Here is a 12893-nt window from a genome sequence, read left to right on the forward strand (position 1 = left end):
TCAGGACCTAAGTCTGACCTGGGGGATGGTGGGTCCAGAGAGCTGTGGAGAGGATAATTCCCAATCAGGACCCAAGTCTGACCTGGGGGATGGTGGGTCCAGAGAGCTGTGCAGAGGATTTGAAAAATGGCAAAGCATGAAACCCCCGCTCCTGTCGCATTCACCCAGGGTCCAAAGCGCCGGGCCGGGGCCCCAACTCCCAGCCTACGTGTGGGGACGTCCCGCGCCTAGAGGTACATGCCCCTTTGGGGCACCAGCGGCACGCAAGGCTGGCACCTGCGGTTAACCAAGTCAATGTTCCCGGGCTTAAGTTTGGGCTACCCGGGCACTGCTGGAGAACAGGTGTTCCTCCAGGGTCCCCCACAGGGCAGGTGCTTGCCCCCAGAGAGGGTGAAGATTACCCAGCCAGAGTCAAGGCCAGTGCGGGCAAGGAAAAACGCTCCGGAAAGGGGGGCCCTTAGGAGCTTAAGCGTATCCCCGGGAAAGGGTGACTGATTTCCGGCCAAGCTGGATTGGAAGAAAGGCTCTGGAAGTCCTTCCCATGGAAGGGTCCCTTAAGAGCTGGGTCTGACCCTAAAAAAGGTGATGGTTTCCCGCTAATTGTGGCCATGGAAGTCCTTCCAGGGCGCTTTTGAGAGCTAAAACACACCCCAGAAAGAGTGACCGATTCCTGCTGATTATGGTGGCTCAAGTGGGCATGGAAGAATCGCCCTGGAAGTCCTTCCCACTGGTCCCTTGAGTAGCCGAAGCTGCCCCAGAAAGGGTGACTGATTGCCGCTTGTGGAGGCATCTCGTTTGGGCTTGGAAGAAACGCCCTGGAGGTCTGTTCTTGGGGCCCTTCCAGAGGTCTAGCTGCCCCAGAAAGAGTGACTGATTCCCGCCTATTGTGGCAGCTCGTTTGGGCTTGGAAGAAACGCCCTGGAGGTCTTGTTCTTGGGGTCCTTCAAGAGGTCTAGCTGCCCCAGAAAGAGTGACTGATTCCCGCCTATTGTGGCAGTTGCTGGCAGCTTGTTTTGGCATTCAAGAAACCCTCCATAAGTCTTACCCAGGGGTCCCTTTGGAGCTGAAGCTGCCCCAGACAGGGTGACTGACTCCCGCTTATTGTGGCAGCTCAATTGGGCATGGAAGAAACGCCCTGGAGGTCTTGTTCTTGGGGCCCTTCAAGAGCTCAAGCTGCCCCAGAAAGAGTGACTGATTCCTGCCAGTTGCTGGCAGCTCGTTTTGGCATTCAAGAAACCCTCCGCAAGTCTTACCCAGGGGTCCCTTTAGAGCTGAAGCTGCCCCAGAAAGAGTGACTCCTTCCCCGCTGACTGTGGTGGCTCAAGTGGGCATGGAAGAATCACCCTGGACGTCCTTCCCAATGGTCCCTTGGGCAGCTGAAGCTGCCCCAGACAGGGTGACTGATTCCTGCTAGTTGGGGCAGCACGTTTGGGCATGGAAGAAACGCCCTGGAGGTCTGTTCTTGGGGCCCTTCCAGAGGTCTAGCTGCCCCAGAAAGAGTGACTGATTCCCGCCTATTGTGGCAGCTCGTTTGGGCTTGGAAGAAACGCCCTGGAGGTCTTGTTCTTGGGGTCCTTCAAGAGGTCTAGCTGCCCCAGAAAGAGTGACTGATTCCCGCCTATTGTGGCAGTTGCTGGCAGCTTGTTTTGGCATTCAAGAAACCCTCCATAAGTCTTACCCAGGGGTCCCTTTGGAGCTGAAGCTGCCCCAGACAGGGTGACTGACTCCCGCTTATTGTGGCAGCTCAATTGGGCATGGAAGAAACGCCCTGGAGGTCTTGTTCTTGGGGCCCTTCAAGAGCTCAAGCTGCCCCAGAAAGAGTGACTGATTCCTGCCAGTTGCTGGCAGCTCGTTTTGGCATTCAAGAAACCCTCCGCAAGTCTTACCCAGGGGTCCCTTTAGAGCTGAAGCTGCCCCAGAAAGAGTGACTCCTTCCCCGCTGACTGTGGTGGCTCAAGTGGGCATGGAAGAATCACCCTGGACGTCCTTCCCAATGGTCCCTTGGGCAGCTGAAGCTGCCCCAGACAGGGTGACTGATTCCTGCTAGTTGGGGCAGCACGTTTGGGCATGGAAGAAACGCCCTGGAGGTCTGTTCTTGGGGCCCTTCCAGAGGTCTAGCTGCCCCAGAAAGAGTGACTGATTCCCGCCTATTGTGGCAGCTCGTTTGGGCTTGGAAGAAACGCCCTGGAGGTCTTGTTCTTGGGGTCCTTCAAGAGCTCAAGCTGCCCCAGGAAGAGTGACTGATTCCTGCCAGTTGCTGGCAGCTCGTTTTGGCATTCAAGAAACCCTCCACAAGTCTTACCCAGGGGTCCCTTTAGAGCTGAAGCTGCCCCAGAAAGAGTGACTCCTTCCCCGCTGACTGTGGTGGCTCAAGTGGGCATGGAAGAATCACCCTGGAGGTCCTTCCCAGGGGTCCCTTAAGTAGCTGAGGCTGCCCCAGAAAGAGTGACTGATTCCTGCCAGTTGGGGCAGCTCCTTTGGGCATGGAAGAAATGCCCTGGAGGTCTTTTCTTGGGGTCCTTCAAGAGCTCAAGCTGCCCCGGAAAGAGTGACTGATTCCTGCCAATTGCTGGCAGCTCGTTTGGGCATGGAAGAAATGCCCTGGAGGTATTCTCTTGGGCTCCTTCAAGAGATCAAGCTGCCCCGGAAAGAGTGACATATTCCTGCCAGTTGCTGGCAGCTCGTTAGGGCATTCAAGAAACCCTCTGGAAGTCTTTCCCAGGGGTCCATTTTGAGCTGAAGCCGCCCCCGGAAAGAGTGACTGATTCCCCGCCGACTGTGGTGGCTCAAGTGGGCATGGAAGAAACACCCTGGAGGTCTTTTCTTGGGCTACTTCACGAGCTCAAGCTGTCCCAGAAAGAGTGACTGATCCCTGCCAGGAGCTGGCAGCTCGCGTGGGCGTTCAAGAAGCCCCCTGGAAGTCTTTTTCCAGGGTTCCCTTCAGAGCTGAAGCTGCCCCCGGAAAGAGTGGCTGGTTCCTGCCAATTGCTGGCAGCTCGTTCGGGCACGCAAGAAACTCTCTGGAGGTCTTTCCCAGGGTTCCCTTTAGAGCTGAAGCTGCCCCAAAAAGAGTGACTGATTCCCGCTGATTGTGGTGGCTCAAGTGGGCATGAAAGAATCACCCTGGAGGTCCTTCCCAATGGTCCCTTAAGTAGCTGAAGCTACCCCACAAAGAGTGACTGATTCCTGCTAGTTGGGGCAGCTCCTTTGGGCATGGAAGAAATGCCCTGGAGGTCTTTTCTTGGGGTCCTTCAAGAGCTCAAGCTGCCCCAGAAAGAGTGACTGATTCCTGCCAGTTGCTGGCAGCTCGTTTTGGCATTCAAGAAACCCTCCGCAAGTCTTACCCAGGGGTCCCTTTAGAGCTGAAGCTGCCCCAGAAAGAGTGACTCCTTCCCCGCTGACTGTGGTGGCTCAAGTGGGCATGGAAGAATCACCCTGGAGGTCCTTCCCAGGGGTCCCTTAAGTAGCTGAGGCTGCCCCAGAAAGAGTGACTGATTCCTGCTAGTTGGGGCAGCTCGTTTGGGATTGGAAGAAATGCCCTGGAGGTCTTTTCTTGGGCTCCTTCAAGAGCTCAAGCTGCCCCAGAAGGAGTGACTGATGTGGTGGCTCACGCGGGCATGGAAGAAATGCCATGCAAGTCCTTTCCAGGGGTTCCTTTAGAGCTGGAGCTGCCCCAAAAAAGAGTCACTGATTCCCGCTGACTGTGGTGGCTCATACGGGCATGGAAGTCTTTTCCCAAGGCTCAAGCAGGTAAAGGAAGACAGGTTGATCTCCGAGGCCGGCCCAGACAAAATCCTGGTCTGGACTTCTGAAGGGGGGATGGCAACTACACTGACTTGGTCGGAAAAGTCTCTCAAACAGGGGCTTTTCAAGTACCCTCATTGGGCACCAGCGGCCCATAGTCACGTCTCTTTGCCGTATTCAAGCTTGGAGTTTGTTTTTGGTCACCAACGGCTCTTAGTTAAGCCTAAAATGTTATGTCTGTCTGTCTGTCAGCAAATGTGCTGGAGGTTTAAGGGTTAAAAATTAGTACCTGTTATGCTTGCCGACATTGTATTATTTGTGGCGTAGATTGCGGCTCCTACTGCTGACAGTTTGTGGGTATCGCTTCTCGGCCTTTTGGCTAAGATCAAGTGTAGTATCTGTTCTTATCAGTTTAATATCTGATACGTGCCCTACCCGGGCACTATATATTAAATTGATTTTTGCAGCTGGGAGATGGGTTAGGGGCTTGCTCCACCCACTCCACGCATCGACCTGGTATTGCAGTACCTCCGGGAACGGTGCACTCATTAAGCGGTGAACAGCAGAACTAGATTGCATGAAATTTAACATAACGTTAGATTGAATGTAGGGACTTGCGCTTCTTTGCGATTAGGTATCTGTCTTATGCGCTCGTTTAGACAGTGAGCATGAACAACCCTCTTGGCAGGATCCTCTTATTCTAGTCCATGAGCCACGATGCACATATTGCAACTCAGGGAGGAAAAAAAAATAAATAAAAAAAATCCATCCAAAATTCCCAATCAGGACCTAAGTCTGACCTGGGGGATGGTGGGTCCAGAGAGCTGTGGAGAGGATAATTCCCAATCAGGACCCAAGTCTGACCTGGGGGATGGTGGGTCCAGAGAGCTGTGCAGAGGATTTGAAAAATGGCAAAGCATGAAACCCCCGCTCCTGTCGCATTCACCCAGGGTCCAAAGCGCCGGGCCGGGGCCCCAACTCCCAGCCTACGTGTGGGGACGTCCCGCGCCTAGAGGTACATGCCCCTTTGGGGCACCAGCGGCACGCAAGGCTGGCACCTGCGGTTAACCAAGTCAATGTTCCCGGGCTTAAGTTTGGGCTACCCGGGCACTGCTGGAGAACAGGTGTTCCTCCAGGGTCCCCCACAGGGCAGGTGCTTGCCCCCAGAGAGGGTGAAGATTACCCAGCCAGAGTCAAGGCCAGTGCGGGCAAGGAAAAACGCTCCGGAAAGGGGGGCCCTTAGGAGCTTAAGCGTATCCCCGGGAAAGGGTGACTGATTTCCGGCCAAGCTGGATTGGAAGAAAGGCTCTGGAAGTCCTTCCCATGGAAGGGTCCCTTAAGAGCTGGGTCTGACCCTAAAAAAGGTGATGGTTTCCCGCTAATTGTGGCCATGGAAGTCCTTCCAGGGCGCTTTTGAGAGCTAAAACACACCCCAGAAAGAGTGACCGATTCCTGCTGATTATGGTGGCTCAAGTGGGCATGGAAGAATCGCCCTGGAAGTCCTTCCCACTGGTCCCTTGAGTAGCCGAAGCTGCCCCAGAAAGGGTGACTGATTGCCGCTTGTGGAGGCATCTCGTTTGGGCTTGGAAGAAACGCCCTGGAGGTCTGTTCTTGGGGCCCTTCCAGAGGTCTAGCTGCCCCAGAAAGAGTGACTGATTCCCGCCTATTGTGGCAGCTCGTTTGGGCTTGGAAGAAACGCCCTGGAGGTCTTGTTCTTGGGGTCCTTCAAGAGGTCTAGCTGCCCCAGAAAGAGTGACTGATTCCCGCCTATTGTGGCAGTTGCTGGCAGCTTGTTTTGGCATTCAAGAAACCCTCCATAAGTCTTACCCAGGGGTCCCTTTGGAGCTGAAGCTGCCCCAGACAGGGTGACTGACTCCCGCTTATTGTGGCAGCTCAATTGGGCATGGAAGAAACGCCCTGGAGGTCTTGTTCTTGGGGCCCTTCAAGAGCTCAAGCTGCCCCAGAAAGAGTGACTGATTCCTGCCAGTTGCTGGCAGCTCGTTTTGGCATTCAAGAAACCCTCCGCAAGTCTTACCCAGGGGTCCCTTTAGAGCTGAAGCTGCCCCAGAAAGAGTGACTCCTTCCCCGCTGACTGTGGTGGCTCAAGTGGGCATGGAAGAATCACCCTGGACGTCCTTCCCAATGGTCCCTTGGGCAGCTGAAGCTGCCCCAGACAGGGTGACTGATTCCTGCTAGTTGGGGCAGCACGTTTGGGCATGGAAGAAACGCCCTGGAGGTCTGTTCTTGGGGCCCTTCCAGAGGTCTAGCTGCCCCAGAAAGAGTGACTGATTCCCGCCTATTGTGGCAGCTCGTTTGGGCTTGGAAGAAACGCCCTGGAGGTCTTGTTCTTGGGGTCCTTCAAGAGGTCTAGCTGCCCCAGAAAGAGTGACTGATTCCCGCCTATTGTGGCAGTTGCTGGCAGCTTGTTTTGGCATTCAAGAAACCCTCCATAAGTCTTACCCAGGGGTCCCTTTGGAGCTGAAGCTGCCCCAGACAGGGTGACTGACTCCCGCTTATTGTGGCAGCTCAATTGGGCATGGAAGAAACGCCCTGGAGGTCTTGTTCTTGGGGCCCTTCAAGAGCTCAAGCTGCCCCAGAAAGAGTGACTGATTCCTGCCAGTTGCTGGCAGCTCGTTTTGGCATTCAAGAAACCCTCCGCAAGTCTTACCCAGGGGTCCCTTTAGAGCTGAAGCTGCCCCAGAAAGAGTGACTCCTTCCCCGCTGACTGTGGTGGCTCAAGTGGGCATGGAAGAATCACCCTGGACGTCCTTCCCAATGGTCCCTTGGGCAGCTGAAGCTGCCCCAGACAGGGTGACTGATTCCTGCTAGTTGGGGCAGCACGTTTGGGCATGGAAGAAACGCCCTGGAGGTCTGTTCTTGGGGCCCTTCCAGAGGTCTAGCTGCCCCAGAAAGAGTGACTGATTCCCGCCTATTGTGGCAGCTCGTTTGGGCTTGGAAGAAACGCCCTGGAGGTCTTGTTCTTGGGGTCCTTCAAGAGCTCAAGCTGCCCCAGGAAGAGTGACTGATTCCTGCCAGTTGCTGGCAGCTCGTTTTGGCATTCAAGAAACCCTCCACAAGTCTTACCCAGGGGTCCCTTTAGAGCTGAAGCTGCCCCAGAAAGAGTGACTCCTTCCCCGCTGACTGTGGTGGCTCAAGTGGGCATGGAAGAATCACCCTGGAGGTCCTTCCCAGGGGTCCCTTAAGTAGCTGAGGCTGCCCCAGAAAGAGTGACTGATTCCTGCCAGTTGGGGCAGCTCCTTTGGGCATGGAAGAAATGCCCTGGAGGTCTTTTCTTGGGGTCCTTCAAGAGCTCAAGCTGCCCCGGAAAGAGTGACTGATTCCTGCCAATTGCTGGCAGCTCGTTTGGGCATGGAAGAAATGCCCTGGAGGTATTCTCTTGGGCTCCTTCAAGAGATCAAGCTGCCCCGGAAAGAGTGACATATTCCTGCCAGTTGCTGGCAGCTCGTTAGGGCATTCAAGAAACCCTCTGGAAGTCTTTCCCAGGGGTCCATTTTGAGCTGAAGCCGCCCCCGGAAAGAGTGACTGATTCCCCGCCGACTGTGGTGGCTCAAGTGGGCATGGAAGAAACACCCTGGAGGTCTTTTCTTGGGCTACTTCACGAGCTCAAGCTGTCCCAGAAAGAGTGACTGATCCCTGCCAGGAGCTGGCAGCTCGCGTGGGCGTTCAAGAAGCCCCCTGGAAGTCTTTTTCCAGGGTTCCCTTCAGAGCTGAAGCTGCCCCCGGAAAGAGTGGCTGGTTCCTGCCAATTGCTGGCAGCTCGTTCGGGCACGCAAGAAACTCTCTGGAGGTCTTTCCCAGGGTTCCCTTTAGAGCTGAAGCTGCCCCAAAAAGAGTGACTGATTCCCGCTGATTGTGGTGGCTCAAGTGGGCATGAAAGAATCACCCTGGAGGTCCTTCCCAATGGTCCCTTAAGTAGCTGAAGCTACCCCACAAAGAGTGACTGATTCCTGCTAGTTGGGGCAGCTCCTTTGGGCATGGAAGAAATGCCCTGGAGGTCTTTTCTTGGGGTCCTTCAAGAGCTCAAGCTGCCCCAGAAAGAGTGACTGATTCCTGCCAGTTGCTGGCAGCTCGTTTTGGCATTCAAGAAACCCTCCGCAAGTCTTACCCAGGGGTCCCTTTAGAGCTGAAGCTGCCCCAGAAAGAGTGACTCCTTCCCCGCTGACTGTGGTGGCTCAAGTGGGCATGGAAGAATCACCCTGGAGGTCCTTCCCAGGGGTCCCTTAAGTAGCTGAGGCTGCCCCAGAAAGAGTGACTGATTCCTGCTAGTTGGGGCAGCTCGTTTGGGATTGGAAGAAATGCCCTGGAGGTCTTTTCTTGGGCTCCTTCAAGAGCTCAAGCTGCCCCAGAAGGAGTGACTGATGTGGTGGCTCACGCGGGCATGGAAGAAATGCCATGCAAGTCCTTTCCAGGGGTTCCTTTAGAGCTGGAGCTGCCCCAAAAAAGAGTCACTGATTCCCGCTGACTGTGGTGGCTCATACGGGCATGGAAGTCTTTTCCCAAGGCTCAAGCAGGTAAAGGAAGACAGGTTGATCTCCGAGGCCGGCCCAGACAAAATCCTGGTCTGGACTTCTGAAGGGGGGATGGCAACTACACTGACTTGGTCGGAAAAGTCTCTCAAACAGGGGCTTTTCAAGTACCCTCATTGGGCACCAGCGGCCCATAGTCACGTCTCTTTGCCGTATTCAAGCTTGGAGTTTGTTTTTGGTCACCAACGGCTCTTAGTTAAGCCTAAAATGTTATGTCTGTCTGTCTGTCAGCAAATGTGCTGGAGGTTTAAGGGTTAAAAATTAGTACCTGTTATGCTTGCCGACATTGTATTATTTGTGGCGTAGATTGCGGCTCCTACTGCTGACAGTTTGTGGGTATCGCTTCTCGGCCTTTTGGCTAAGATCAAGTGTAGTATCTGTTCTTATCAGTTTAATATCTGATACGTGCCCTACCCGGGCACTATATATTAAATTGATTTTTGCAGCTGGGAGATGGGTTAGGGGCTTGCTCCACCCACTCCACGCATCGACCTGGTATTGCAGTACCTCCGGGAACGGTGCACTCATTAAGCGGTGAACAGCAGAACTAGATTGCATGAAATTTAACATAACGTTAGATTGAATGTAGGGACTTGCGCTTCTTTGCGATTAGGTATCTGTCTTATGCGCTCGTTTAGACAGTGAGCATGAACAACCCTCTTGGCAGGATCCTCTTATTCTAGTCCATGAGCCACGATGCACATATTGCAACTCAGGGAGGAAAAAAAAATAAATAAAAAAAATCCATCCAAAATTCCCAATCAGGACCTAAGTCTGACCTGGGGGATGGTGGGTCCAGAGAGCTGTGGAGAGGATAATTCCCAATCAGGACCCAAGTCTGACCTGGGGGATGGTGGGTCCAGAGAGCTGTGCAGAGGATTTGAAAAATGGCAAAGCATGAAACCCCCGCTCCTGTCGCATTCACCCAGGGTCCAAAGCGCCGGGCCGGGGCCCCAACTCCCAGCCTACGTGTGGGGACGTCCCGCGCCTAGAGGTACATGCCCCTTTGGGGCACCAGCGGCACGCAAGGCTGGCACCTGCGGTTAACCAAGTCAATGTTCCCGGGCTTAAGTTTGGGCTACCCGGGCACTGCTGGAGAACAGGTGTTCCTCCAGGGTCCCCCACAGGGCAGGTGCTTGCCCCCAGAGAGGGTGAAGATTACCCAGCCAGAGTCAAGGCCAGTGCGGGCAAGGAAAAACGCTCCGGAAAGGGGGGCCCTTAGGAGCTTAAGCGTATCCCCGGGAAAGGGTGACTGATTTCCGGCCAAGCTGGATTGGAAGAAAGGCTCTGGAAGTCCTTCCCATGGAAGGGTCCCTTAAGAGCTGGGTCTGACCCTAAAAAAGGTGATGGTTTCCCGCTAATTGTGGCCATGGAAGTCCTTCCAGGGCGCTTTTGAGAGCTAAAACACACCCCAGAAAGAGTGACCGATTCCTGCTGATTATGGTGGCTCAAGTGGGCATGGAAGAATCGCCCTGGAAGTCCTTCCCACTGGTCCCTTGAGTAGCCGAAGCTGCCCCAGAAAGGGTGACTGATTGCCGCTTGTGGAGGCATCTCGTTTGGGCTTGGAAGAAACGCCCTGGAGGTCTGTTCTTGGGGCCCTTCCAGAGGTCTAGCTGCCCCAGAAAGAGTGACTGATTCCCGCCTATTGTGGCAGCTCGTTTGGGCTTGGAAGAAACGCCCTGGAGGTCTTGTTCTTGGGGTCCTTCAAGAGGTCTAGCTGCCCCAGAAAGAGTGACTGATTCCCGCCTATTGTGGCAGTTGCTGGCAGCTTGTTTTGGCATTCAAGAAACCCTCCATAAGTCTTACCCAGGGGTCCCTTTGGAGCTGAAGCTGCCCCAGACAGGGTGACTGACTCCCGCTTATTGTGGCAGCTCAATTGGGCATGGAAGAAACGCCCTGGAGGTCTTGTTCTTGGGGCCCTTCAAGAGCTCAAGCTGCCCCAGAAAGAGTGACTGATTCCTGCCAGTTGCTGGCAGCTCGTTTTGGCATTCAAGAAACCCTCCGCAAGTCTTACCCAGGGGTCCCTTTAGAGCTGAAGCTGCCCCAGAAAGAGTGACTCCTTCCCCGCTGACTGTGGTGGCTCAAGTGGGCATGGAAGAATCACCCTGGACGTCCTTCCCAATGGTCCCTTGGGCAGCTGAAGCTGCCCCAGACAGGGTGACTGATTCCTGCTAGTTGGGGCAGCACGTTTGGGCATGGAAGAAACGCCCTGGAGGTCTGTTCTTGGGGCCCTTCCAGAGGTCTAGCTGCCCCAGAAAGAGTGACTGATTCCCGCCTATTGTGGCAGCTCGTTTGGGCTTGGAAGAAACGCCCTGGAGGTCTTGTTCTTGGGGTCCTTCAAGAGGTCTAGCTGCCCCAGAAAGAGTGACTGATTCCCGCCTATTGTGGCAGTTGCTGGCAGCTTGTTTTGGCATTCAAGAAACCCTCCATAAGTCTTACCCAGGGGTCCCTTTGGAGCTGAAGCTGCCCCAGACAGGGTGACTGACTCCCGCTTATTGTGGCAGCTCAATTGGGCATGGAAGAAACGCCCTGGAGGTCTTGTTCTTGGGGCCCTTCAAGAGCTCAAGCTGCCCCAGAAAGAGTGACTGATTCCTGCCAGTTGCTGGCAGCTCGTTTTGGCATTCAAGAAACCCTCCGCAAGTCTTACCCAGGGGTCCCTTTAGAGCTGAAGCTGCCCCAGAAAGAGTGACTCCTTCCCCGCTGACTGTGGTGGCTCAAGTGGGCATGGAAGAATCACCCTGGACGTCCTTCCCAATGGTCCCTTGGGCAGCTGAAGCTGCCCCAGACAGGGTGACTGATTCCTGCTAGTTGGGGCAGCACGTTTGGGCATGGAAGAAACGCCCTGGAGGTCTGTTCTTGGGGCCCTTCCAGAGGTCTAGCTGCCCCAGAAAGAGTGACTGATTCCCGCCTATTGTGGCAGCTCGTTTGGGCTTGGAAGAAACGCCCTGGAGGTCTTGTTCTTGGGGTCCTTCAAGAGCTCAAGCTGCCCCAGAAAGAGTGACTGATTCCTGCCAGTTGCTGGCAGCTCGTTTTGGCATTCAAGAAACCCTCCACAAGTCTTACCCAGGGGTCCCTTTAGAGCTGAAGCTGCCCCAGAAAGAGTGACTCCTTCCCCGCTGACTGTGGTGGCTCAAGTGGGCATGGAAGAATCACCCTGGAGGTCCTTCCCAGGGGTCCCTTAAGTAGCTGAGGCTGCCCCAGAAAGAGTGACTGATTCCTGCCAGTTGGGGCAGCTCCTTTGGGCATGGAAGAAATGCCCTGGAGGTCTTTTCTTGGGGTCCTTCAAGAGCTCAAGCTGCCCCGGAAAGAGTGACTGATTCCTGCCAATTGCTGGCAGCTCGTTTGGGCATGGAAGAAATGCCCTGGAGGTATTCTCTTGGGCTCCTTCAAGAGATCAAGCTGCCCCGGAAAGAGTGACATATTCCTGCCAGTTGCTGGCAGCTCGTTAGGGCATTCAAGAAACCCTCTGGAAGTCTTTCCCAGGGGTCCATTTTGAGCTGAAGCCGCCCCCGGAAAGAGTGACTGATTCCCCGCCGACTGTGGTGGCTCAAGTGGGCATGGAAGAAACACCCTGGAGGTCTTTTCTTGGGCTACTTCACGAGCTCAAGCTGTCCCAGAAAGAGTGACTGATCCCTGCCAGGAGCTGGCAGCTCGCGTGGGCGTTCAAGAAGCCCCCTGGAAGTCTTTTTCCAGGGTTCCCTTCAGAGCTGAAGCTGCCCCCGGAAAGAGTGGCTGGTTCCTGCCAATTGCTGGCAGCTCGTTCGGGCACGCAAGAAACTCTCTGGAGGTCTTTCCCAGGGTTCCCTTTAGAGCTGAAGCTGCCCCAAAAAGAGTGACTGATTCCCGCTGATTGTGGTGGCTCAAGTGGGCATGAAAGAATCACCCTGGAGGTCCTTCCCAATGGTCCCTTAAGTAGCTGAAGCTACCCCACAAAGAGTGACTGATTCCTGCTAGTTGGGGCAGCTCCTTTGGGCATGGAAGAAATGCCCTGGAGGTCTTTTCTTGGGGTCCTTCAAGAGCTCAAGCTGCCCCAGAAAGAGTGACTGATTCCTGCCAGTTGCTGGCAGCTCGTTTTGGCATTCAAGAAACCCTCCGCAAGTCTTACCCAGGGGTCCCTTTAGAGCTGAAGCTGCCCCAGAAAGAGTGACTCCTTCCCCGCTGACTGTGGTGGCTCAAGTGGGCATGGAAGAATCACCCTGGAGGTCCTTCCCAGGGGTCCCTTAAGTAGCTGAGGCTGCCCCAGAAAGAGTGACTGATTCCTGCTAGTTGGGGCAGCTCGTTTGGGATTGGAAGAAATGCCCTGGAGGTCTTTTCTTGGGCTCCTTCAAGAGCTCAAGCTGCCCCAGAAGGAGTGACTGATGTGGTGGCTCACGCGGGCATGGAAGAAATGCCATGCAAGTCCTTTCCAGGGGTTCCTTTAGAGCTGGAGCTGCCCCAAAAAAGAGTCACTGATTCCCGCTGACTGTGGTGGCTCATACGGGCATGGAAGTCTTTTCCCAAGGCTCAAGCAGGTAAAGGAAGACAGGTTGATCTCCGAGGCCGGCCCAGACAAAATCCTGGTCTGGACTTCTGAAGGGGGGATGGCAACTACACTGACTTGGT

General features: G+C 54.8%; 2 non-coding genes across 2 annotated transcripts; both read left to right on the plus strand.

Moving 5' to 3' along the window:
- The first annotated feature begins 4103 nt into the window (after positions 1–4103).
- On the plus strand, positions 4104–4294 carry LOC141379374 (U2 spliceosomal RNA). Its single transcript, XR_012395963.1, has one exon. It is a non-coding gene; the product is annotated as a U2 spliceosomal RNA (small nuclear RNA).
- A 4335-nt stretch (positions 4295–8629) lies between these two features.
- LOC141379376 (U2 spliceosomal RNA) lies at positions 8630–8820 on the plus strand. Its single transcript, XR_012395964.1, has one exon. It is a non-coding gene; the product is annotated as a U2 spliceosomal RNA (small nuclear RNA).
- The last annotated feature ends 4073 nt before the right edge of the window (positions 8821–12893 follow it).

This window comes from Danio rerio, chromosome 2, assembly GCF_049306965.1.
Source record: "Danio rerio strain Tuebingen ecotype United States chromosome 2, GRCz12tu, whole genome shotgun sequence".
NCBI lineage: Eukaryota > Metazoa > Chordata > Actinopteri > Cypriniformes > Danionidae > Danio > Danio rerio.